The 12,538-nt window shown below is 36.5% G+C and overlaps 1 pseudogene; it reads right to left on the bottom strand.

The window, feature by feature from the left end:
* Nucleotides 1–2,519: 2,519 nt before the first annotated feature.
* Nucleotides 2,520–3,519, bottom strand: LOC102825648 (annotated as a pseudogene).
* Nucleotides 3,520–12,538: the final 9,019 nt, after the last annotated feature.

The following is a 12,538-nucleotide window of genomic DNA, read 5'->3' as shown; positions in this document are numbered from 1 at the left end:
GTAGTTCAAAACTACCAGCTGTTCTGCGGGAGAAAGATGAGGCTTTCTGCTCCCGTAAAGATTTACAGCCTTGGAAACCCTGTAGAGGGTCGCTATGAGTTGGAACCAACTCCACAGCACTTAACAACAACAACATATATATATTTTTAATTGAGTTATGGACTGAATTCAGTATCCATAGACTGTTTATTATCTATATGCTTTCTTGATTGTTTCTCTAGCATTCAAAGTGGCACTTGAACCAGCAACATACTCTTCTGACAAAGTCAGCTTCTCCTGGAGACACAGCCAGAGTGGGCTAATGGGCAAGGGAGTTAAGGAAAGAGAAAGGTGGCAGAGATGAAGTGCTGAGATCAACTTCATCAACACATCAACTAGTACTTATTATTCCAACATCAATACAAGGTACTGTAGGATAAGCACTGAATTGCTAATGGCAAGATCAGCTGTTCAAACACACTAACTGCTTCTTAGAAACCCTCTATAGTTTCATTATGAGTCAGAACCGACTCTTTGGCACTTAGCAATAAATATCATTTAAAATTCTGTCATTCTTCCGCAGCAGGATGGTGGAGTAGGCCAGACACACTGAGCAGATCCTTTGCAACAAAGACACGGAAGGCCAAGTGAAACAGACATACACATTGATCGTAGAAGCATGATCTTCAGAGGATAGGACAGAGAGTTGGACTGAGTGTCACCCAGAAGAGGAAGATGAATAGCAACAGTGAGAGAGAAGAAAAACAGACGGACTGTAGGCTGGCCTGGAGTGATGTGGCCATCTTGAGCTTCTGTGAGAGGATGTAGATACCGTGGCCTATTGGCAAAAAACTTAGCTAGATGTAGGTGGAAAAGAGGGTATGGTTCTCCTTCGTTTCATTCCCTCCTGGTAGCTGGGGTTGTGACCAGTCCTTGCTCTCACCAATTTAGTGGCCAGTGTCCCCCACTCCTATGCAACCTCAACTCTGGCTGGGGTTGGGTGCCATACCTGTATTCCATGACACCTGTACCCACACTAAATTACACTACCCAAACAGCAAACAGAGAACATTATTCATGCTTCCAGTTTCTACCTCATCTACCAGAAGACAGACATTGAGTGTCTGAGAACACAGCAATAGACAAGCATGGATTAAACATCAACATAGTGACACCATAAAGTCCTGAAGAAAACATACAATTTCCATTTACATGAAGAAAGAAAAGAGAACCTCAAACAAGTGACCAGAATAGAGCGTCAGAAAATATAGTACTAGAAATGATGCCAGAATTACTAGATAAGGAATTTAAAAGAATGATATTTAGGTGTCTTCAATGGATTGAAAGAAAGATCAAAGAAAGCAACAAAAACACAGAGAAAACATTAGGAGAGTTCAGTAAAACATGATAAGAACAAACTGACAAAATAAATGAAAAATTAGAAAGCATATAAAAACAGCAATCACATAGCCAGAACATTAATACTAAGACTTCAGAAATAGATAATACATTGAAAGGGCAAGACATAGAATTGAAATTGTGGGAAGGCTGAAATTGTGACTGCAATATTCATCTGATAAAACAACAACCAGAAAAAAGAATTTAAAAATCTAAAGAAAGCCTGAGATTTATGTGGGACAGTATCAGTAGGAATTACATATATATGATGATTGGAATTCCGGAACAAGAAGAGACAATAAAAATCATAGAGATAATTGCCCGAGGTTTGTTAGAAGAAAATTTTCCTGAAATCAAGAAAGACAAAAGATACCCATTCAAATGCATCTAGTTGAACAAACTTTCAACAGGACAGATACCAAAAGAAAATCAACAAGACATATTATAAGCATACTGTTCAATATCTATCTATCTATCTATCTATCTATCTATCTATCTATCTATCTATCTATCTATACATGTGGAATTTTGATAATACAGAAACTTTAAAATAGCAGAACTAAGTCAACCAAATAAGCATAGTTTCTTTAAAGGTGTGTGCATAGGAGACCCTCTATCTCTCACTTATTTTAAAACGATTTAAACTTTTAAAAATTGATTTAATGTAAAATGAAGGCTGTATATTCTTTTCACCTCTTAAAATTCTCCCTTTAAAACACAACTCCTCCATGGGCCCATCATTGGCTGGGATTTCTTCACCTCTGATTTTCAATTCACACACACATACACATACAGCTCCTCAAAATGACATAATAAAATAAACAATAGATCAGGGACTGTAATACAGTCACAGTGAGCTTAGTTCTTGGAGCAAGAATGCTTAAATTCGAATTCAAAATCTTCTGTGTGTTATTTATTTATTTTTCATATTGAAAGGTAGATTTACTGGCTGTCTCTGTTCTGTTATACATGGTAGAACAGGACAGTCTGTCTTTGTTTGGGTTTCCTGTCGTACTGAATGACCCATGTCAGGTACAGAAGATTGACACATAGTGGATGGCAGGAGCAAACTGTTGCTGGTTCTCATTTCTATAATGATTCATTCCACAGTTTCAGGAATTTTGTTTGCTTTGATTTTTCTTTCATAGCATCTTCTTCTTTTCAAACTCCTTGTAGATGGTGCTTCCCAGCTGGACAGGAGACATTGTGATCACAACCCCTTCATTCTGCAGGACAGAGATCTTCTCTTTGGCTCCACCTTTCTGTCCAGCAAAAATTGCCCCCACATGACCCATCCACCTACCAGGAGGAGCGGTTAATCCAGCAAGGAAGGATGCTACAGGTCTGGCATGTGGAGCTGAATTATGTTGCTTCAAATAATCTGCAGCATCTTCTGCATTACCACCAATTTCACCAATCAATATGATGTAGCTGGATCATTCAAAAAGAATTCAAGGCAGTCAGTAAAATTTGTTCCATTAAAAGGATCACCTCCAATGCCAATGTATAAAGACTGCCCCAATCCAACTTGTGTTGTTTGGTGAACTGCTTCATAAATCAAGGTGTCAGGTCTGGACACAGTATCAACTCTTCCTTAATTGTGAATATGGCCAGGCATAACACTAATTTTGCGTTGTCCGGGGTTGATGACTCCAGGGGACTTTGACCGGATTAGCCTCGTCCTTCCCTGGCGCAGTAGCGCATGCTTGACCTTTACCACGTCCTGCTGGGTGATAGCTTCAGTAATATACACAACTATGGGCATTTCTGCCTCAAGAGCATTGCAGCACCAGCAGCAAAGGGAAGAGGGATATACATGATAGACGCTGTGCTCTTGTCTTTTCTTGGGCCTCTTTCTCAGTATTAAAGATGGGTAAGACCAGATGCATCTTGCCTCCTTTCCCTGGGATTGTTCCGCCAACTAGTTTGGTGCCATAGTCTAATGCCTTTTGGCTATGAAAGGTGCTCTGCTTAACAGTGAAACCCTAGCAAATAACTCTTGTGTTTTCATCAATATAGAGATTTTTCCGAGGAGATGTATAGGAACAATGTCGAATTCCATTTTGCTACACGAGGAAAAAGTGCTTCAGGAAGTGGGCGGCGGGAGGCAGCGAGGCCGCTGCTACCGGAGGTCATGGTTGTGGCGGCCACCCTGTATGTCATTTTTGTGGCATTGTGCAGGCTACTTTATGTCTTTGTGACTCAGATGTTTCCTTTGTAAATTGGAGGTAATAATAGCACAATTTCTTATAAGTTTGTAGTGAAAATTAAATGAGCTGATACATTAAATAAAAAACAATCACTGGAGAAGAGCGTTAAGAATACTAGACACATTCAATAAATGTTAGCCATTTTTATGAGAATGCTGTTAGGTGTAGAGGCATTGCTAAAATCTCTGCTGATGTGCACCAAGAAGAACAGAAAGTAATGACTAATCATTAACTGGCTAAAAGACACTGGTTTGGGTTTTGGTTTTAAATTTTTTAAGAGTTTTCATTAATTTCTTCCTAACTTATCAGTCATTAAGAACCAAAATGTCTCTGTGTTATAAATCCTGGTGTAGCACTGGAGACTGATGTGCTGGGCTGCAAGTTCAGTTTGAACCACAATGTTGATGGTTCAAGCTCACCAGCCACTCCTACACTAACTAGTTCCCTATAAGTCACAACTGATTCGACAGCATTTAACAACAAAACAACATATTATAAATCAGAAGTGAGGATCACAGATGAGAATTTTTTCATTAGAAATGCTCAAAATAATGAAACAGAAACACTGTATAACAGGAATTTTCAAATGTTCAATTACCTGTGCCATAAAGAGCCTTGATAAACTGAGAAATTTCATTTTTCTGCTTCACTCTTCCACATTGTTACATATGTCTCCTGAGATTACACAAAGAAATACAACAGGAGAAACAATGATAACAGTAACAAGCAATTTGTACATGGACAACACGGTACTATTTCATTTTCAAGTACGTTACCATTTAATCTAGTAATGCTCTCTTAATCAAGTGTTGATAATTTATTCACAGTTTAGAGGCAAAGAAACTGAGGACAATCGAGTAAGATACTGTTAAGTAAGCATTCTAACCTTTTTATCCCAAAGTCTGTGTTTACAATCACTAGGCAAAACATCTTTAAGCTGAGGAATAGAGCACAATGTCAGGTGTTTATGAGTTTTATAAAAAATGCCTGTGGAATTCTGACAAACTAAGATGAAAAAGTTACCTTATTTTCAAAGGAAAACTTTTTAGAAGAAAACTTTTAAAACTACCTTACAAAGGACAAACAATTGTACAATTTAGTCCATGCTTTTTCTGTCCTTAAAAAAGCACTTCCTTTTTAGAATTTAGACACATTGCTGTTATACAAAAATGACATAAAGAGTTTCTAAGGTTGGTATTTCACATAAACAACAAACAATAGTTCTATAGAATGGAATTTGTCACTTACAGGAGAAATTTCTAACCCTTTATTTGATCTTGTTATAATGGCACCTTTCAAATTTGTTCCAGTATTTCAGAAAAATGACTTGTGCCTAAATCAGAAGAGGAATACAAAACTCAGTTAAGTTTCATTCCAATCTATTCATTATGATGAGCTCGTAGGACTTTACTATATGAGTGAATTATTTAAACATGGTCATTATAATATTGAGACTCATATACAGAGTCAAATCTACTTTAAGGAAAGTAATATGTGTGCAGAAAAGAGCCATACTAACACATATTCAACTCTTAATATAGAAAGTAGGTTAAAATATCATAAATGACTAGAAAATTTCCTGATTAATGTATGCAAGTACTATCTTAATTTTCATGGCTTTTTACAGTTTATTCTATTTCACAAGCAGGGAATAAGGGGGTAATTTTCTTCCTTGACAAGGTCTTTCTTCATTCTAGACTTCACTCGATCCAAAAGAAGCATTTCTTTTAGGATTGCTGGTAACTTCTAATGTCAATTTAACCTCAGTAAATTGTGAACTGGTGCTCACATCAAATATTCTCTCCACACTGCTGAATCTCTAAATAACTATTGTTCTTGTTATTGTTGTTAAGTGCCATTGAATCAGTTCTGACCCATAGTGACCCTGTGTAGGGTTTCCAAGAAGGTGATGGTGAACTTAAACTACCAACCTTGCCGCTCAAATGACTTTGTAGTCCAGTGCATAACCCACAGCATCCCTCCAGGGCTCCCAAATAAATATGGTGGTGGTGATGTGCCATGGAGTTGGTTCTGACTCATAGCAACCCTGTGTAGGGTTTCCGAGCTGTAAATCTTTACAGGAGCAGAAAGCCTCATCTTTCTCCTGTGGAACAGCTGGTAGTTTTGAACTGCTGACCTTGAGGTTCACAGCCTGAATCATAACCACTATGCTACCAGAGCATCAGATAATGTAATTTGAATACTAAAAACAACACAAATACAAAAACTAGGAGACTCCTAAGCATTTGTAAGTTCTTAGGAATTCCTGTGTACTGCAGATGATGGCACCCTGAGTGGCAGTCTCCCTTGATTCCATATTTAAATTTCACTTATCTGTCAAGGAGTTCTGTCGTGGCACTGTACAATAAGCACTGGACTTCTAGCCACAAAGTTGGAAGTTCAAATCCATCAGCTGTTCCTTTAAGACCCTGTACAGGGTCCACATGAGTCCAAAATGGCTTTACAGCACTTAACAACAACTACAATCACCACCCTGCTAACCACACACTTAGAATTTAAAACCCATCAGGCCCTCTGAAGGAGAAAGATGGAACTTTCTGCTCCTGTAAAGATTTATAGCCTCAGAAAACCTATACAGGGTGGCTATGAGTCAGAACCCTGGTCTACACTTAACAACAGCAACCTATGATTAGCATGCATTGCTCCTAACCAATGTTGGAATTCAAATTAACCCAGAGCATCTTGGAAAAAAAGATCTGGTGAGATCTGTTTCCAAAAAAATCAGTTACTGAAAAGCTTTTGTAGCACAGGGTTTGTTTGACAGACATAGGGTTGCCATGGATCAGAATCAACTTGATGGCAACTATTATTATTATTATTTTGCAGTTTCTTCTTTATGAAATGGTTTCAATACTATTGTCTCTGGTTATCAGGGTAAAATAGTCATCATAATCTAGCCCAAGAATAAGAATTTTGTGACCAATTGTCACAGAACAGTGCCATAATGAGTAAAACAGTTTGTTCATGTCCCTTACAAGACTTTTGGCTTAAAATGCGTGTTGTAAACACCAGAATTTAGCTGCTTTTTGTTTCTCTTTCTTTCCTTCAAGCACATGCTAGGTTTTAAAGACAGATAATTTTTAAAAAGTAAAGTAATAACAACCAAAAAGCATTAACTTTAGGTGTCATTACTTTACTTTTCCTCTTGACGATCTACTTTACTGGAATCCTTAAGTGGTGCTGTGGGTTAATGATATGAACCGCAAAGTTGGTTTGAACAGCAAGGTCAGCAGTTCATGCTCAACAGAAGCTTCTTGGAAACCCTATACAGGGTCACTATGGGTCAGAACTGACTTGACGACATTTAACAACAACCTACTAATACCTGAGGGAATAAGATTATGCCATCCAGACTCCATTGTATTTGCCACCAGTTATTGGTCTCAGCATTTTCAAAGTATGAATGGGTTGCCTAGACCCCAGAATCAACTTCTATTCATAACCTCCCATTCCTGCAACACAATCATTGACTATACAAAATCAAGGGTCTGAAAACGAAGTTAATTTCCAACTCCACTCCATGGCAGCACAACTGTGGTTCTGTGTTCTTTTGCTAATCAAACTTACCAGACACACATAGGCCTTTATAGTTTTAAAAAGCTATATTTCTTTGAGTTTATAGAAACAGCCAAGGTAGGTACAATATCTTCATTTAATCAGGAAGCTCAACAGCTCCCAAGGACACAAGTTAGAATATCTATATTTTTCCAAGGCAAGAGTCATCTAGTGTGTCAGTCACTTTGCCACATAGAAGTCCCTTTTATAATCCATTTTATATTTAGGCCTGCATTCCTAGAGTCAGCATGTAAACTGACAACTAGCACAAACCAGGCACAGTCCTCAGCAAATAAATAAAAATTTAAAATTTAAAATTTCAGATATAACTATTTCAGATACAACACAATCAATTTTACTTAACTTAGATGTTTTTAAGGACATCGTGTTATGGGGACCAGTTTCATTTTCAGACGTGCCTGGACCAATCAAGGCCTGATGTCAATCCTTCATTTACCATCCTTTACTTCTAAATTCCAGTGCAGAACTGCTTGTGAATCAATTCTTAATCCTCTTCAGGGCACTGGTGTGGTGTAGTAGAATAAACACTGGACTTTTAATTGTAAGGTAAGAAGTTCAAACCCACCAACTACTCCTTGGAAACCCTATCACAGTCACTATGAATTAGAACTGACTTGATGACACTTAACAGCAACAACAATAGCAGGACACATAATCTCACACTTGTAATTAAAGGTAGCACCAGTGGTCTATCTCTTCTGCTACTAGCATTGACCATAGTATTTAGTTCGCACTTCTCACTCTCAGCTTCACCCCCATATGGCCTGAATAATCACATTTTGTACTCCGCTAAGTCAATACCATAGCCAGGCAAAGACACTGCTAAAAGAAGAAAATTATAGACCAATAACTCTCATGAACATAGACATATTTTCAGCAAAATCCTAGAAAATATAATCCAAACACATCCCCCCAAAAATCTCACACCCAAGTGAGAATCAAACCAGGAATGCAAGGATAGTGCAGCATTAGAAAAACAATAAAAATAATCCACCACATATATAAAACATAGGAAAGGAAACACATGGTCATATTAATCAATGCAAAAAAGACATTTGAGAAATTTCATTGCTCATTCCTGAGCAGGGGAGCAGTCCTCAACAGGTAGAGAAGGAATATTCTTCAACATAGTTAACAGAATATATACAAAATCAATGACCAACATAACTTTCAATGGCAAGAATCTAAAAGCATCCCCTTTGTGAACAGAAGCCAGACAATGCTGTCTTTTATCAGCATTCCAACTCATTGTTGCATTGAAAATCTTAACCATGCCAATAAGACAAAAAAAGGGAAATAAAGGGTATCTGAATTAACAACAAAGAAATAAAACTGTCTCTATTTGCAGATGACATGATTCTATACATAGAAAATTCCATAAACTTACCAAGAATATTATTGAAATTATTTGAATGATCCAGAAAAGTAGCAAGGCACAAAATCAATATAAAAATATCTGTCATATTCCTTTACATTAACAAAAAAAACTCTGAAAAGGAAACCAGGAAAACAATTCCATTTATAACAGTCCCAAAAGATTAAAAGTTTAAGAATAAGTAAAACTGACATTAGGAAAAAAAAAAAAAAAAGACCTATACAAGGAAAACTACAAAACAGTACTCTAGGAAACCAAAGAAGGTCTACATAAATAGTATAATATACCATTCTCATAGCATCGTGAAAACGTCAATACTTCTCAAAAGGATCTACAGATATAATGCAATTCTGATCCAGATTTCATCAGTCTTTTAAGTAGATAGAAAAACTAAGCATTTACTTTTTAAGGAAAGAAAATAGACTCCTGAAAAGCAGTACACTACTAAAGAATAAGAACATAATAGGAGGCGTCACAGGTTCCAATCGTCAAATCTACTACACAGCAATAGTAATGAAAACAGTCTAGTGTTGGTACAATGAAGGACACATAGACCAAGGGAACAGAATTAAGAACCCAGAAGTAAAATCTATCTACCTGTCTATAGCTGATACTAGAGAAAAGGTTGAAACTCATTAAATGGGAACATATAGCTTTAACAAATGATGCTGGCAAAACTGGATACTCTTTTGTAGAAAAAGGAAACAGGACCCATATTTCATACTGCATCTAAAAATGAACTCAGGATGTATCAAAGACCGAAATGTAAATGTCTTAAAAAAAATAAAGACCATCAAAGAAAAAACAGGGCCAAACATAGGGGCCCTAATATATCATATAAATATATTCTCAAACATAACTCAAACCACAAACAGCAGAAGATAAACTAGATAACTGGGGTCTCTTAAAAGTTATGCACACTAAAAGAGTGAAAAGAGAATCTACAGCCTGGGACATTTTTTTGGCAGTAGTATACTGCCAGAAAAGTGACTAATCACTAACATTTATGGAGAGTTTTAATTCCGCAACAAACAGACAGTGATCCAATTTAACAATGGGCAAAGAACATGAACAGACATTTCACCTTATTCAGACATTATTCAGATGTCTAACAAACATGAAAAAATGCTCACCATTAGAAAGGTACAGCTCAAAATAAGAATGAGGTATAAACTCATCCTGATATTAATAGCAAAATTCAAAAAAAAAAAGAAAGAAAATTATTGATGGTGTGGGGAAACTGGAACCTTCTACACTACTGGTACACTTGCAAAATGGTATTAGTACTGTAGAAAATCGTATGGCTCTGTATATATGTTTGAAATAGAAATATATATGATCCAGCAATCATACTACATTGCATATAAGCTAGAGAAATAAGAACCATGACATGAATAGATGCATGTTCATTTCATTCATACATATTATGAATATAGTACTATTCAAAATAGTATAAAGATGGAAACAACTTAAAAGCCCATCAAATGATTAAAGGACAAACTATAGTACATATAAACAGTGGAAGAGTATACTACAATAAAGCATAATCATGAAACTGTGAAACATTTCATAACATGGATGAAGCCAGATGACATCATACTGAGTAAATTAGTCAAAAAAAGGACAAATGTATGAAAGCACTGTTATAGAAAGTCAAGAAAAGATTTTCACACACACAAAACAGAAACACTCTATGTTAGTTACCAGGGGTAGGAAAGGAAGACAGGTAAATCACTAACTTGAAAATAGATACATGTAGGTTTTTCAGAAGATATTTCTATATTTGTATTTACATATGCTGCAAATATATCTATGAATATAGTAGAATATGCTTTCTTATGTTGTGTTATGTTATGTTAGGTTTTGTTATGTTAGGTTCGGTTCAGTTCGGTTAGGTAACCACCCTGTGTAGAGTTTCTGAGGATTGACTGGTGGGTTTGAACTGCCAGCCTTATAATGAGCATCCCAGTGTTTCACCTACAGTGCCACACCAGGGCTCCATAGAGCATACAGGGGGGAAATTTATAAAAGCATTTTAGACATAGCCAAATACCTTGAGAGAATGAGTCTGTAGGTCTGGGGACTCAGGACAATAGCCTAAGCTGACATCAAAGTCATTTGGCACAACACAGTACACAAAGAGAAAGTTGTAAATCTTACTGTGATGAGTAGCAGTTGTGGTCCTAAACGCTTGTTAGGTGTAAGTATTGGTCTCTCCTCAGAAGCATAAAAGACTGTAAAAACAAAAAACAAAAAACAAAAACAACCCACAAACACACACACATGGAAACAATCATTCTAAAGTACTAATGAGTCACACTAACATCAATCTCACAGACTCTGAAAGAACAAGAACTTGATGGTACTTGACTATCATTACCAATAACTCTGAAAGAGATCACAGAAAGTCCTGGATAGAGTGGGATAAAATGTGTAACAAAATTCAAAATCATAAAAACTATGATGCTCAGTAACCTTTAGGTCTAGATCTGTACTCCCTTGGCTTACCACCTTGGCTCAAAAGTCAATCATACAATGGAAAGTCTCATAAGAGCTATAATAACATTAGGTATATACTCCATAGAATAATCAGGAGTAACAACAATGTCAACATGGCACAATGAACGTTTTTTCAAGGACAACATCAGAAAGCAGGAAGTTTTAGGTAAGAAGAAGGAATGGAATTAGGAAACACAGGGTAGAAGTTTGATGAGTGAGGCTAAACGGAAGATTATATTCTCCACCCCAAAAATGTGCCAGAATTGTTGCATGGGAAACTGACTTGCCATGTAAACCTTCAACCAATTCATAAAATATGGTCAAAATAATTGGATTATAGGTAAATATTATTACACCAATTAATCAATGTAAAATACCATATCTAATCTTCTAGACTGTAACTGAATTATGTTGTTGTTAAATGCCATTCCGAGGAGTGCCTGGTGAGCTTGAACCACTGACCTTGAAGTTCAAATCAACCTTTCAGTTCAGTGCATTAACCCACACCAGAACTCCATAACTAAAGTGTAAAAAACAGAATAATTATGGTTGTCCTATCTAACAAGAGAGAGTACTATTCAGAAAAGAAAAAAAAAAAAAGGACTCTAAAGATTATAGTTCTGCTATTGACTTTCTCTGTAATCTGATGTGACTCACATTTTTGTGTCCCACATTTTCTTATCATTAAAATTAAGAAAAATAAGCACTTTTACTTATTTGTGGTTTAATGCGCTGAACTGCAAGGTAAGTTTGAACCTCAAGGTCAGTGGTTCAAGCTTACCAGCCACTCCTGGAAACAATATACAGGATTGCTATTTAAAAAAAAAAAACGATGTTTAAAAATGATAAATGATAAAGCTTATGTAAAATTGTGATTTTTCTACTTTTAATAAACTTATTTAATCTAGTTATTTTCACAGGGTAAAATAGGCATCATTTAAAAAGATGAGGCTCCATCTAGTAGACGTGTATGTTATTGTTGTTGTTATGTGAAGCTGACCCTATGCACTTTATGCACAAGAGAATGAAACACTACTTGATCCAGTGCAATCTACACAACTGTTGTTATATTTGAGCCCGTTGGTGCAGCAGCTGTGCCAATCTGTTTCCTTGGAGGTCTTCCTCTTTTTCACTGACCCTTCACTTAATCAAACATGTCCTTCTTCAGGTACTGGTTCCTCCAGATAATGTGTCTGAAGTATGAGAGATGAAGTCTCACCATCCTGGCTTTGGAACAATCTGTCTGTACTTCCTCTAGCACAGATTTGTTTGTTCTCCTAGCAGGCCATGGTACCTTTAATATTCTTCTCCAGTACCATAACTCAAATGCATCAATTCTTTTATGTTCATCCTTATTCCTTGTTACACCTTTAATTTGCCTATGAGTCTATTGTAAATACAATGGCTTGGGTTAGGCACACCTTAGTCCACAAATTGATATTTTTGCTCTTAAGCACTTTAAAGAGGTCTTGTGTAGCAG

The sequence above is a fragment of the Chrysochloris asiatica genome, unplaced genomic scaffold (genome assembly GCF_000296735.1).
Source record: "Chrysochloris asiatica unplaced genomic scaffold, ChrAsi1.0 scaffold00003, whole genome shotgun sequence".
In the NCBI taxonomy this organism is placed as follows: Eukaryota; Metazoa; Chordata; class Mammalia; order Afrosoricida; family Chrysochloridae; genus Chrysochloris; species Chrysochloris asiatica.
The sequence above is the reverse complement of the archived record's forward strand: the minus strand, read 5'-3'. Positions and strand labels throughout refer to the sequence as shown.